Raw genomic sequence first — 15769 nt, forward strand, 5'->3', positions numbered from 1 at the left:
CAGTCCCCAAACACCAGCCGGGGACCGGCCCACAAGAGGCGGCAGCCGGTCCCCAAACACCGGCCGGGGACCGGCCCACAGGAGGCGGCAGCCGGTCCCCAAACACCAGCCGGGGACCGGCCCACAAGAGGCGGCAGCCAGTCCCCAAACGCAAGCCAGGAGACGAACCACAAGAGGCGGCAGCCAGTCCCCAAACACCAGCCGGGGACCGGCCCACAAGAGGCGGCAGCCAGTCCCCAAACGCAAGCCAGGAGACGAACCACAAGAGGCGGCAGCCAGTCCCCAAACACCAGCCGGGGACCGGCCCACAAGAGGCGGCAGCCAGTCCCCAAACGCAAGCTCCCGCGAGCCCCTGGTGACCCGACGAGCGAAAATTCCCCCCAACCAGCGCAAGTCCCTAACCCAAGCCGGAAGACGAACCACAAGAGGCGGCAGCCAGTCCCCAAACACCAGCCGGGGACCGGCCCACAAGAGGCGGCAGCCGGTCCCCAAACACCAGCCGGGGACCGGCCCACAAGAGGCGGCAGCCGGTCCCCAAACACCGGCCGGGGACCGGCCCACAGGAGGCGGCAGCCGGTCCCCAAACACCAGCCGGGGACCGGCCCACAAGAGGCGGCAGCCGGTCCCCAAACACCGGCCGGGGACCGGCCCACAGGAGGCGGCAGCCGGTCCCCAAACACCAGCCGGGGACCGGCCCACAGGAGGCGGCAGCCAGTCCCCAAACACTGGCCGGGGAGTGGCACAAATTCTAAGTCCCACGAGCCCCTGGTGACCCGACAATCGGACTTAGTGCAATTTTCCAAGTGCTGCAAGCCAATGTTGGCCCGACAAGTCCCCAAACGGCAGCCCGGTTTTGAGCCACTAGTGTCGGCCTATAAGTCCCCAAACACCGGCCCGGTTTTACGACCACTAGTCCCCCAACACTAGCCCGGGATTCAGCCACTAGTGGCGGGCACAATTCCCCAAACACCGGTCCGATAATACGCGCGCATATCCCCAAACACCGGCCCGATAATACGCGCGCATATCCCCAAACACCGGCCCGATAATACGCGCACAATTCCCCAAACACCGGCCCGGATTTCAGCCACTATTGGCGGGCACAAGTCCCCCAACACTAGCCCGGGATTCAGCCACTAGTGGCGGGCACGATTCCCCAAACACCGGCCCGATAATACGCGCGCATATCCCCAAACACCGGCCCGATAATACGCGCACAATTCCCCAAACACCGGCGCGGATTTCAGCCACTATTGGCGGGCACAAGTCCCCCAACACTAGCCCGGGATTCAGCCACTAGTGGCGGGCACGATTCCCCAAACACCGGTCCGATAATACGCGCGCATATCCCCAAACACCGGCCCGATAATACGCGCACAATTCCCCAAACACCGGCGCGGATTTCAGCCACTATTGGCGGGCACAAGTCCCCCAACACTAGCCCGGGATTCAGCCACTAGTGGCGGGCACGATTCCCCAAACACCGGTCCGATAATACGCGCGCATATCCCCAAACACCGGCCCGATAATATGCGCACAATTCCCCAAACACCGGCCCGGATTTCAGCCACTATTGGCGGGCACAAGTCCCCCAACACTAGCCCGGGATTCAGCCACTAGTGGCGGGCACGATTCCCCAAACACCGGTCCGATAATACGCGCGCATATCCCCAAACACCGGCCCGATAATACGCGCGCATATCCCCAAACACCGGCCCGATAATATGCGCACAATTCCCCAAACACCGGCCCGGATTTCAGCCACTAGTGGCGGGCACAAGTCCCCCAACACTAGCCCGGGATTCAGCCACTAGTGGCGGGCACGATTCCCCAAACACCGGTCCGATAATACGCGCGCATATCCCCAAACACCGGCCCGATAATACGCGCGCATATCCCCAAACACCGGCCCGATAATATGCGCACAATTCCCCAAACACCGGCCCGGATTTCAGCCACTAGTGGCGGGCACAAGTCCCCCAACACTAGCCCGGGATTCAGCCACTAGTGGCGGGCACGATTCCCCAAACACCGGTCCGATAATACGCGCGCATATCCCCAAACACCGGCCCGATAATATGCGCACAATTCCCCAAACACCGGCCCGGATTTCAGCCACTATTGGCGGGCACAAGTCCCCCAACACTAGCCCGGGATTCAGCCACTAGTGGCGGGCACGATTCCCCAAACACCGGTCCGATAATACGCGCGCATATCCCCAAACACCGGCCCGATAATACGCGCACAATTCCCCAAACACCGGCGCGGATTTCAGCCACTATTGGCGGGCACAAGTCCCCCAACACTAGCCCGGGATTCAGCCACTAGTGGCGGGCACGATTCCCCAAACACCGGTCCGATAATACGCGCGCATATCCCCAAACACCGGCCCGATAATACGCGCACAATTCCCCAAACACCGGCGCGGATTTCAGCCACTATTGGCGGGCACAAGTCCCCCAACACTAGCCCGGGATTCAGCCACTAGTGGCGGGCACGATTCCCCAAACACCGGTCCGATAATACGCGCGCATATCCCCAAACACCGGTCCGATAATACGCGCGCATATCCCCAAACACCGGCCCGATAATACGCGCGCATATCCCCAAACACCGGCCCGATAATATGCGCACAATTCCCCAAACACCGGCCCGGATTTCAGCCACTAGTGGCGGGCACAAGTCCCCCAACACTAGCCCGGGATTCAGCCACTAGTGGCGGGCACGATTCCCCAAACACCGGTCCGATAATACGCGCGCATATCCCCAAACACCGGCCCGATAATACGCGCGCATATCCCCAAACACCGGCCCGATAATATGCGCACAATTCCCCAAACACCGGCCCGGATTTCAGCCACTAGTGGCGGGCACAAGTCCCCCAACACTAGCCCGGGATTCAGCCACTAGTGGCGGGCACGATTCCCCAAACACCGGTCCGATAATACGCGCGCATATCCCCAAACACCGGCCCGATAATATGCGCACAATTCCCCAAACACCGGCCCGGATTTCAGCCACTATTGGCGGGCACAAGTCCCCCAACACTAGCCCGGGATTCAGCCACTAGTGGCGGGCACGATTCCCCAAACACCGGTCCGATAATACGCGCGCATATCCCCAAACACCGGCCCGATAATACGCGCACAATTCCCCAAACACCGGCGCGGATTTCAGCCACTATTGGCGGGCACAAGTCCCCCAACACTAGCCCGGGATTCAGCCACTAGTGGCGGGCACGATTCCCCAAACACCGGTCCGATAATACGCGCGCATATCCCCAAACACCGGCCCGATAATACGCGCACAATTCCCCAAACACCGGCGCGGATTTCAGCCACTATTGGCGGGCACAAGTCCCCCAACACTAGCCCGGGATTCAGCCACTAGTGGCGGGCACGATTCCCCAAACACCGGTCCGATAATACGCGCGCATATCCCCAAACACCGGTCCGATAATACGCGCGCATATCCCCAAACACCGGCCCGATAATACGCGCGCATATCCCCAAACACCGGCCCGATAATATGCGCACAATTCCCCAAACACCGGCCCGGATTTCAGCCACTAGTGGCGGGCACAAGTCCCCCAACACTAGCCCGGGATTCAGCCACTAGTGGCGGGCACGATTCCCCAAACACCGGTCCGATAATACGCGCGCATATCCCCAAACACCGGCCCGATAATACGCGCGCATATCCCCAAACACCGGCCCGATAATATGCGCACAATTCCCCAAACACCGGCCCGGATTTCAGCCACTAGTGGCGGGCACAAGTCCCCCAACACTAGCCCGGGATTCAGCCACTAGTGGCGGGCACGATTCCCCAAACACCGGTCCGATAATACGCGCGCATATCCCCAAACACCGGCCCGATAATATGCGCACAATTCCCCAAACACCGGCCCGGATTTCAGCCACTATTGGCGGGCACAAGTCCCCCAACACTAGCCCGGGATTCAGCCACTAGTGGCGGGCACGATTCCCCAAACACCGGTCCGATAATACGCGCGCATATCCCCAAACACCGGCCCGATAATACGCGCGCATATCCCCAAACACCGGCGCGGATTTCAGCCACTATTGGCGGGCACAAGTCCCCCAACACTAGCCCGGGATTCAGCCACTAGTGGCGGGCACGATTCCCCAAACACCGGTCCGATAATACGCGCGCATATCCCCAAACACCGGCCCGATAATACGCGCACAATTCCCCAAACACCGGCGCGGATTTCAGCCACTATTGGCGGGCACAAGTCCCCCAACACTAGCCCGGGATTCAGCCACTAGTGGCGGGCACGATTCCCCAAACACCGGTCCGATAATACGCGCGCATATCCCCAAACACCGGCCCGGATTTCAGCCACTAGTGGCGGGCACAAGTCCCCCAACACTAGCCAAGTTCTCAGCCACTAGTGGCGGGCACGATTCCCCAAACACCGGTCCGATAATACGCGCGCATATCCCCAAACACCGGCCCGATAATACGCGCGCAATTCCCCAAACACCGGCCCGATAATACGCGCACAATTCCCCAAACACCGGCGCGGATTTCAGCCACTATTGGCGGGCACAAGTCCCCCAACACTAGCCCGGGATTCAGCCACTAGTGGCGGGCACGATTCCCCAAACACCGGTCCGATAATACGCGCGCATATCCCCAAACACCGGCCCGATAATACGCGCACAATTCCCCAAACACCGGCGCGGATTTCAGCCACTATTGGAGGGCACAAGTCCCCCAACACTAGCCCAGTTCTCAGCCACTAGTGGCGGGCACAATTCCCCAAACACCGGTCCGATAATACGCGCGCATATCCCCAAACACCGGCCCGATAATACGCGCGCAATTCCCCAAACACCGGCCCGATAATACGCGCACAATTCCCCAAACACCGGCGCGGATTTCAGCCACTATTGGCGGGCACAAGTCCCCCAACACTAGCCCGGGATTCAGCCACTAGTGGCGGGCACGATTCCCCAAACACCGGTCCGATAATACGCGCGCATATCCCCAAACACCGGCCCGATAATACGCGCACAATTCCCCAAACACCGGCGCGGATTTCAGCCACTATTGGAGGGCACAAGTCCCCCAACACTAGCCCAGTTCTCAGCCACTAGTGGCGGGCACAATTCCCCAAACACCGGTCCGATAATACGCGCGCATATCCCCAAACACCGGCCCGATAATACGCGCACAATTCCCCAAACACCGGTCCGATAATACGCGCGCATATCCCCAAACACCGGCCCGATAATACGCGCGCATATCCCCAAACACCGGCGCGGATTTCAGCCACTATTGGCGGGCACAAGTCCCCCAACACTAGCCCGGGATTCAGCCACTAGTGGCGGGCACGATTCCCCAAACACCGGTCCGATAATACGCGCGCATATCCCCAAACACCGGCCCGATAATACGCGCGCAATTCCCCAAACACCGGTCCGATAATACGCGCGCATATCCCCAAACACCGGCCCGATAATACGCGCGCATATCCCCAAACACCGGCGCGGATTTCAGCCACTATTGGCGGGCACAAGTCCCCCAACACTAGCCCGGGATTCAGCCACTAGTGGCGGGCACGATTCCCCAAACACCGGTCCGATAATACGCGCGCATATCCCCAAACACCGGCCCGATAATACGCGCACAATTCCCCAAACACCGGCCCGGATTTCAGCCACTAGTGGCGGGCACAAGTCCCCAAACACTAGCCAAGTTCTCAGCCACTAGTGGCGGGCACAATTCCCCAAACACCGGTCCGATAATACGCGCGCATATCCCCAAACACCGGCCCGATAATACGCGCACAATTCCCCAAACACCGGCGCGGATTTCAGCCACTATTGGCGGGCACAAGTCCCCCAACACTAGCCCGGGATTCAGCCACTAGTGGCGGGCACGATTCCCCAAACACCGGTCCGATAATACGCGCGCATATCCCCAAACACCGGCCCGATAATACGCGCACAATTCCCCAAACACCGGCCCGGATTTCAGCCACTAGTGGCGGGCACAAGTCCCCCAACACTAGCCAAGTTCTCAGCCACTAGTGGCGGGCACAATTCCCCAAACACCGGTCCGATAATACGCGCGCATATCCCCAAACACCGGCCCGATAATACGCGCGCATATCCCCAAACACCGGCGCGGATTTCAGCCACTATTGGCGGGCACAAGTCCCCCAACACTAGCCCGGGATTCAGCCACTAGTGGCGGGCACGATTCCCCAAACACCGGTCCGATAATACGCGCGCATATCCCCAAACACCGGCCCGATAATACGCGCACAATTCCCCAAACACCGGCCCGGATTTCAGCCACTAGTGGCGGGCACAAGTCCCCAAACACTAGCCAAGTTCTCAGCCACTAGTGGCGGGCACAATTCCCCAAACACCGGTCCGATAATACGCGCGCATATCCCCAAACACCGGCCCGATAATACGCGCACAATTCCCCAAACACCGGCGCGGATTTCAGCCACTATTGGCGGGCACAAGTCCCCCAACACTAGCCCGGGATTCAGCCACTAGTGGCGGGCACGATTCCCCAAACACCGGTCCGATAATACGCGCGCATATCCCCAAACACCGGCCCGATAATACGCGCACAATTCCCCAAACACCGGCCCGGATTTCAGCCACTAGTGGCGGGCACAAGTCCCCCAACACTAGCCAAGTTCTCAGCCACTAGTGGCGGGCACAATTCCCCAAACACCGGTCCGATAATACGCGCGCATATCCCCAAACACCGGCCCGATAATACGCGCACAATTCCCCAAACACCGGCGCGGATTTCAGCCACTATTGGCGGGCACAAGTCCCCCAACACTAGCCCGGGATTCAGCCACTAGTGGCGGGCACGATTCCCCAAACACCGGTCCGATAATACGCGCGCATATCCCCAAACACCGGCCCGATAATACGCGCACAATTCCCCAAACACCGGTCCGATAATACGCGCGCATATCCCCAAACACCGGCCCGATAATACGCGCGCATATCCCCAAACACCGGCGCGGATTTCAGCCACTATTGGCGGGCACAAGTCCCCCAACACTAGCCCGGGATTCAGCCACTAGTGGCGGGCACGATTCCCCAAACACCGGTCCGATAATACGCGCGCATATCCCCAAACACCGGCCCGATAATACGCGCACAATTCCCCAAACACCGGCGCGGATTTCAGCCACTATTGGCGGGCACAAGTCCCCCAACACTAGCCCGGGATTCAGCCACTAGTGGCGGGCACGATTCCCCAAACACCGGTCCGATAATACGCGCGCATATCCCCAAACACCGGCCCGATAATACGCGCACAATTCCCCAAACACCGGCCCGGATTTCAGCCACTAGTGGCGGGCACAAGTCCCCAAACACTAGCCAAGTTCTCAGCCACTAGTGGCGGGCACAATTCCCCAAACACCGGTCCGATAATACGCGCGCATATCCCCAAACACCGGCCCGATAATACGCGCACAATTCCCCAAACACCGGCGCGGATTTCAGCCACTATTGGCGGGCACAAGTCCCCCAACACTAGCCCGGGATTCAGCCACTAGTGGCGGGCACGATTCCCCAAACACCGGTCCGATAATACGCGCGCATATCCCCAAACACCGGCCCGATAATACGCGCACAATTCCCCAAACACCGGCCCGGATTTCAGCCACTAGTGGCGGGCACAAGTCCCCAAACACTAGCCAAGTTCTCAGCCACTAGTGGCGGGCACAATTCCCCAAACACCGGTCCGATAATACGCGCGCATATCCCCAAACACCGGCCCGATAATACGCGCACAATTCCCCAAACACCGGCGCGGATTTCAGCCACTATTGGCGGGCACAAGTCCCCCAACACTAGCCCGGGATTCAGCCACTAGTGGCGGGCACGATTCCCCAAACACCGGTCCGATAATACGCGCGCATATCCCCAAACACCGGCCCGATAATACGCGCACAATTCCCCAAACACCGGCCCGGATTTCAGCCACTAGTGGCGGGCACAAGTCCCCAAACACTAGCCAAGTTCTCAGCCACTAGTGGCGGGCACAATTCCCCAAACACCGGTCCGATAATACGCGCGCATATCCCCAAACACCGGCCCGATAATACGCGCACAATTCCCCAAACACCGGCGCGGATTTCAGCCACTATTGGCGGGCACAAGTCCCCCAACACTAGCCCGGGATTCAGCCACTAGTGGCGGGCACGATTCCCCAAACACCGGTCCGATAATACGCGCGCATATCCCCAAACACCGGCCCGATAATACGCGCACAATTCCCCAAACACCGGCCCGGATTTCAGCCACTAGTGGCGGGCACAAGTCCCCAAACACTAGCCAAGTTCTCAGCCACTAGTGGCGGGCACAATTCCCCAAACACCGGTCCGATAATACGCGCGCATATCCCCAAACACCGGCCCGATAATACGCGCACAATTCCCCAAACACCGGCGCGGATTTCAGCCACTATTGGCGGGCACAAGTCCCCCAACACTAGCCCGGGATTCAGCCACTAGTGGCGGGCACGATTCCCCAAACACCGGTCCGATAATACGCGCGCATATCCCCAAACACCGGCCCGATAATACGCGCACAATTCCCCAAACACCGGCCCGGATTTCAGCCACTAGTGGCGGGCACAAGTCCCCAAACACTAGCCAAGTTCTCAGCCACTAGTGGCGGGCACAATTCCCCAAACACCGGTCCGATAATACGCGCGCATATCCCCAAACACCGGCCCGATAATACGCGCACAATTCCCCAAACACCGGCGCGGATTTCAGCCACTATTGGCGGGCACAAGTCCCCCAACACTAGCCCGGGATTCAGCCACTAGTGGCGGGCACGATTCCCCAAACACCGGTCCGATAATACGCGCGCATATCCCCAAACACCGGCCCGATAATACGCGCACAATTCCCCAAACACCGGCCCGGATTTCAGCCACTAGTGGCGGGCACAAGTCCCCCAACACTAGCCAAGTTCTCAGCCACTAGTGGCGGGCACAATTCCCCAAACACCGGTCCGATAATACGCGCGCATATCCCCAAACACCGGCCCGATAATACGCGCACAATTCCCCAAACACCGGCGCGGATTTCAGCCACTATTGGCGGGCACAAGTCCCCCAACACTAGCCCGGGATTCAGCCACTAGTGGCGGGCACGATTCCCCAAACACCGGTCCGATAATACGCGCGCATATCCCCAAACACCGGCCCGATAATACGCGCACAATTCCCCAAACACCGGCCCGGATTTCAGCCACTAGTGGCGGGCACAAGTCCCCCAACACTAGCCAAGTTCTCAGCCACTAGTGGCGGGCACAATTCCCCAAACACCGGTCCGATAATACGCGCGCATATCCCCAAACACCGGCCCGATAATACGCGCACAATTCCCCAAACACCGGCGCGGATTTCAGCCACTATTGGCGGGCACAAGTCCCCCAACACTAGCCCGGGATTCAGCCACTAGTGGCGGGCACGATTCCCCAAACACCGGTCCGATAATATGCGCGCATATCCCCAAACACCGGCCCGATAATACGCGCACAATTCCCCAAACACCGGCCCGGATTTCAGCCACTAGTGGCGGGCACAAGTCCCCAAACACTAGCCAAGTTCTCAGCCACTAGTGGCGGGCACAATTCCCCAAACACCGGTCCGATAATACGCGCGCATATCCCCAAACACCGGCCCGATAATACGCGCACAATTCCCCAAACACCGGCGCGGATTTCAGCCACTATTGGCGGGCACAAGTCCCCCAACACTAGCCCGGGATTCAGCCACTAGTGGCGGGCACGATTCCCCAAACACCGGTCCGATAATACGCGCGCATATCCCCAAACACCGGCCCGATAATACGCGCACAATTCCCCAAACACCGGCCCGGATTTCAGCCACTAGTGGCGGGCACAAGTCCCCAAACACTAGCCAAGTTCTCAGCCACTAGTGGCGGGCACAATTCCCCAAACACCGGTCCGATAATACGCGCGCATATCCCCAAACACCGGCCCGATAATACGCGCACAATTCCCCAAACACCGGCGCGGATTTCAGCCACTATTGGCGGGCACAAGTCCCCCAACACTAGCCCGGGATTCAGCCACTAGTGGCGGGCACGATTCCCCAAACACCGGTCCGATAATACGCGCGCATATCCCCAAACACCGGCCCGATAATACGCGCACAATTCCCCAAACACCGGCCCGGATTTCAGCCACTAGTGGCGGGCACAAGTCCCCAAACACTAGCCAAGTTCTCAGCCACTAGTGGCGGGCACAATTCCCCAAACACCGGTCCGATAATACGCGCGCATATCCCCAAACACCGGCCCGATAATACGCGCACAATTCCCCAAACACCGGCGCGGATTTCAGCCACTATTGGCGGGCACAAGTCCCCCAACACTAGCCCGGGATTCAGCCACTAGTGGCGGGCACGATTCCCCAAACACCGGTCCGATAATACGCGCGCATATCCCCAAACACCGGCCCGATAATACGCGCACAATTCCCCAAACACCGGCCCGGATTTCAGCCACTAGTGGCGGGCACAAGTCCCCAAACACTAGCCAAGTTCTCAGCCACTAGTGGCGGGCACAATTCCCCAAACACCGGTCCGATAATACGCGCGCATATCCCCAAACACCGGCCCGATAATACGCGCACAATTCCCCAAACACCGGCGCGGATTTCAGCCACTATTGGCGGGCACAAGTCCCCCAACACTAGCCCGGGATTCAGCCACTAGTGGCGGGCACGATTCCCCAAACACCGGTCCGATAATACGCGCGCATATCCCCAAACACCGGCCCGATAATACGCGCACAATTCCCCAAACACCGGCCCGGATTTCAGCCACTAGTGGCGGGCACAAGTCCCCAAACACTAGCCAAGTTCTCAGCCACTAGTGGCGGGCACAATTCCCCAAACACCGGTCCGATAATACGCGCGCATATCCCCAAACACCGGCCCGATAATACGCGCACAATTCCCCAAACACCGGCGCGGATTTCAGCCACTATTGGCGGGCACAAGTCCCCCAACACTAGCCCGGGATTCAGCCACTAGTGGCGGGCACGATTCCCCAAACACCGGTCCGATAATACGCGCGCATATCCCCAAACACCGGCCCGATAATACGCGCACAATTCCCCAAACACCGGCCCGGATTTCAGCCACTAGTGGCGGGCACAAGTCCCCAAACACTAGCCAAGTTCTCAGCCACTAGTGGCGGGCACAATTCCCCAAACACCGGTCCGATAATACGCGCGCATATCCCCAAACACCGGCCCGATAATACGCGCACAATTCCCCAAACACCGGCGCGGATTTCAGCCACTATTGGCGGGCACAAGTCCCCCAACACTAGCCCGGGATTCAGCCACTAGTGGCGGGCACGATTCCCCAAACACCGGTCCGATAATACGCGCGCATATCCCCAAACACCGGCCCGATAATACGCGCACAATTCCCCAAACACCGGCCCGGATTTCAGCCACTAGTGGCGGGCACAAGTCCCCAAACACTAGCCAAGTTCTCAGCCACTAGTGGCGGGCACAATTCCCCAAACACCGGTCCGATAATACGCGCGCATATCCCCAAACACCGGCCCGATAATACGCGCACAATTCCCCAAACACCGGCGCGGATTTCAGCCACTATTGGCGGGCACAAGTCCCCCAACACTAGCCCGGGATTCAGCCACTAGTGGCGGGCACGATTCCCCAAACACCGGTCCGATAATACGCGCGCATATCCCCAAACACCGGCCCGATAATACGCGCACAATTCCCCAAACACCGGCCCGGATTTCAGCCACTAGTGGCGGGCACAAGTCCCCAAACACTAGCCAAGTTCTCAGCCACTAGTGGCGGGCACAATTCCCCAAACACCGGTCCGATAATACGCGCGCATATCCCCAAACACCGGCCCGATAATACGCGCACAATTCCCCAAACACCGGCGCGGATTTCAGCCACTATTGGCGGGCACAAGTCCCCCAACACTAGCCCGGGATTCAGCCACTAGTGGCGGGCACGATTCCCCAAACACCGGTCCGATAATACGCGCGCATATCCCCAAACACCGGCCCGATAATACGCGCACAATTCCCCAAACACCGGCCCGGATTTCAGCCACTAGTGGCGGGCACAAGTCCCCAAACACTAGCCAAGTTCTCAGCCACTAGTGGCGGGCACAATTCCCCAAACACCGGTCCGATAATACGCGCGCATATCCCCAAACACCGGCCCGATAATACGCGCACAATTCCCCAAACACCGGCGCGGATTTCAGCCACTATTGGCGGGCACAAGTCCCCCAACACTAGCCCGGGATTCAGCCACTAGTGGCGGGCACGATTCCCCAAACACCGGTCCGATAATACGCGCGCATATCCCCAAACACCGGCCCGATAATACGCGCACAATTCCCCAAACACCGGCCCGGATTTCAGCCACTAGTGGCGGGCACAAGTCCCCCAACACTAGCCAAGTTCTCAGCCACTAGTGGCGGGCACAATTCCCCAAACACCGGTCCGATAATACGCGCGCATATCCCCAAACACCGGCCCGATAATACGCGCACAATTCCCCAAACACCGGCGCGGATTTCAGCCACTATTGGCGGGCACAAGTCCCCCAACACTAGCCCGGGATTCAGCCACTAGTGGCGGGCACGATTCCCCAAACACCGGTCCGATAATACGCGCGCATATCCCCAAACACCGGCCCGATAATACGCGCACAATTCCCCAAACACCGGCCCGGATTTCAGCCACTAGTGGCGGGCACAAGTCCCCAAACACTAGCCAAGTTCTCAGCCACTAGTGGCGGGCACAATTCCCCAAACACCGGTCCGATAATACGCGCGCATATCCCCAAACACCGGCCCGATAATACGCGCACAATTCCCCAAACACCGGCGCGGATTTCAGCCACTATTGGCGGGCACAAGTCCCCCAACACTAGCCCGGGATTCAGCCACTAGTGGCGGGCACAATTCCCCAAACACCGGTCCGATAATACGCGCGCATATCCCCAAACACCGGCCCGATAATACGCGCACAATTCCCCAAACACCGGCGCGGATTTCAGCCACTAGTGGCGGGCACAAGTCCCCAAACACTAGCCCGGGATTCAGCCACTAGTGGCGGGCACAATTCCCCAAACACCGGTCCGATAATACGCGCGCATATCCCCAAACACCGGCCCGATAATACGCGCACAATTCCCCAAACACCGGCGCGGATTTCAGCCACTATTGGCGGGCACAAGTCCCCCAACACTAGCCCGGGATTCAGCCACTAGTGGCGGGCACAATTCCCCAAACACCGGTCCGATAATACGCGCGCATATCCCCAAACACCGGCCCGATAATACGCGCACAATTCCCCAAACACCGGCCCGGATTTCAGCCACTAGTGGCGGGCACAAGTCCCCAAACACTAGCCAAGTTCTCAGCCACTAGTGGCGGGCACAATTCCCCAAACACCGGTCCGATAATACGCGCGCATATCCCCAAACACCGGCCCGATAATACGCGCACAATTCCCCAAACACCGGCGCGGATTTCAGCCACTATTGGCGGGCACAAGTCCCCCAACACTAGCCCGGGATTCAGCCACTAGTGGCGGGCACAATTCCCCAAACACCGGTCCGATAATACGCGCGCATATCCCCAAACACCGGCCCGATAATATGCGCACAATTCCCCAAACACCGGCCCGGATTTCAGCCACTAGTGGCGGGCACAAGTCCCCAAACACTAGCCAAGTTCTCAGCCACTAGTGGCGGGCACAATTCCCCAAACACCGGCCCGATAATACGCGCGCAAATCCCCAAACACCGGCCCGATAATACGCGCACAATTCCCCAAACACCGGCCCGATAATACGCGCGCAATTCCCCAAACACCGGCCCGATAATACGCGCGCAATTCCCCAAACACCGGCCCGATAATACGCGCACATTTCCCCAAACACCGGCGCGGATTTCAGCCACTATTGGCGGGCACAAGTCCCCCAACACTAGCCCGGGATTCAGCCACTATTGGCGGGCACAAGTCCCCCAACACTAGCCCGGGATTCAGCCACTAGTGGCGGGCACGATTCCCCAAACACCGGCCCGGCGCTGAGTATATGGCCTCCGAAAGGCCCATACATTCAGACGGGTCCATGTATTTTCAACGACAGCAGCAGTACCGCCAAAATCCATGCAGCGGCGCTGGATTTATGGCCTCCGAAAGGCCCATTCATTCAGACGGGTCCATGTATTTTCAGCGACAGCCGCAGTACCGCCAAAATCCATGCAGAGGCGCTGAGTTTATGGCCTCCGAAAGGCCCATTCATTCAGACGGGTCCATGTATTTTCAGCGACAGCAGCAGTACCGCCAAAATCCATGCAGCGGCGCTGTATTTATGGCCTCCGAAAGGCCCATTCATTACCAACGGGGCTGCAGTAGCATCCCGCGGCCACGCAGGGGCAGATATTGTGAGGGAATTACATGGTAGTGGACGGAGCGCCCATGCATTTCCAATGGGAGTGCAGTACCTCAAAAATCCGCTCCAAGCCACCGAACTTGAGGGCCCGACGTTCCCTCAACACTAGCCCAGTGCAATCGACATTTCGTTCTGTGTACATTGTTACACAGAATGACAATACAAGGGAATTATTATTATTATTATTATTATTATGTATTCAGCCACTAGTGGCGGGCACAATACCCCAAACACTGGCCCGGCGCTGGCTGAGTTTATGGCCTCCGAAAGGCCCATACATTCAGACGGGTCCATGTATTTTCAGTTTTCCGTAGCAGGTGTGATTGTTTGTTTAATTAGGTAGTTTGTGTTGGTGACGGTGTTCCTAACTGTGGTGGCTTGTTTGTAGAATGTGGGGCCCTGCGTTTGTGTTATGTTGATTTCTGGTAATTTACTTTTTACTAAGTAGTCTTTCAGGTTTTTGTTTCTTTTAAAGGCTGAGATGATTTTGTAATCTTGGATTATGCTTGTGTTCTGTAGTGTCTGATTTATATTTTGTCCATTCATTCAGACGGGTCCATGTATTTTCAGCGACAGCCGCAGTACCGCCAAAATCCATGCAGCGGCGCTGGATTTATGGCCTCCGAAAGGCCCATTCATTCAGACGGGTCCATGTATTTTCAGCGACAGCCGCAGTACCGCCAAAATCCATGCAGAGGCGCTGAGTTTATGGCCTCCGAAAGGCCCATTCATTCAGACGGGTCCATGTATTTTCAGCGACAGCAGCAGTACCGCCAAAATCCATGCAGCGGCGCTGTATTTATGGCCTCCGAAAGGCCCATTCATTACCAACGGGGCTGCAGTAGCATCCCGCGGCCACGCAGGGGCAGATATTGTGAGGGAATTACATGGTAGTGGACGGAGCGCCCATGCATTTCCAATGGGAGTGCAGTACCTCAAAAATCCGCTCCAAGCCACCGAACTTGAGGGCCCGACGTTCCCTCAACACTAGCCCAGTGCAATCGACATTTCGTTCTGTGTACATTGTTACACAGAATGACAATACAAGGGAATTATTATTATTATTATTATTATTATGTATTCAGCCACTAGTGGCGGGCACAATACCCCAAACACTGGCCCGGCGCTGGCTGAGTTTATGGCCTCCGAAAGGCCCATACATTCAGACGGGTCCATGTATTTTCAGTTTTCCGTAGCAGGTGTGATTGTTTGTTTAATTAGGTAGTTTGTGTTGGTGACGGTGTTCCTA

Source organism: Urocampus carinirostris, unplaced genomic scaffold (assembly GCF_059441175.1).
Source record: "Urocampus carinirostris isolate Australia breed hairy pipefish unplaced genomic scaffold, RoL_Ucar_1.0 HiC_scaffold_24, whole genome shotgun sequence".
NCBI classification, from domain to species: domain Eukaryota; kingdom Metazoa; phylum Chordata; class Actinopteri; order Syngnathiformes; family Syngnathidae; genus Urocampus; species Urocampus carinirostris.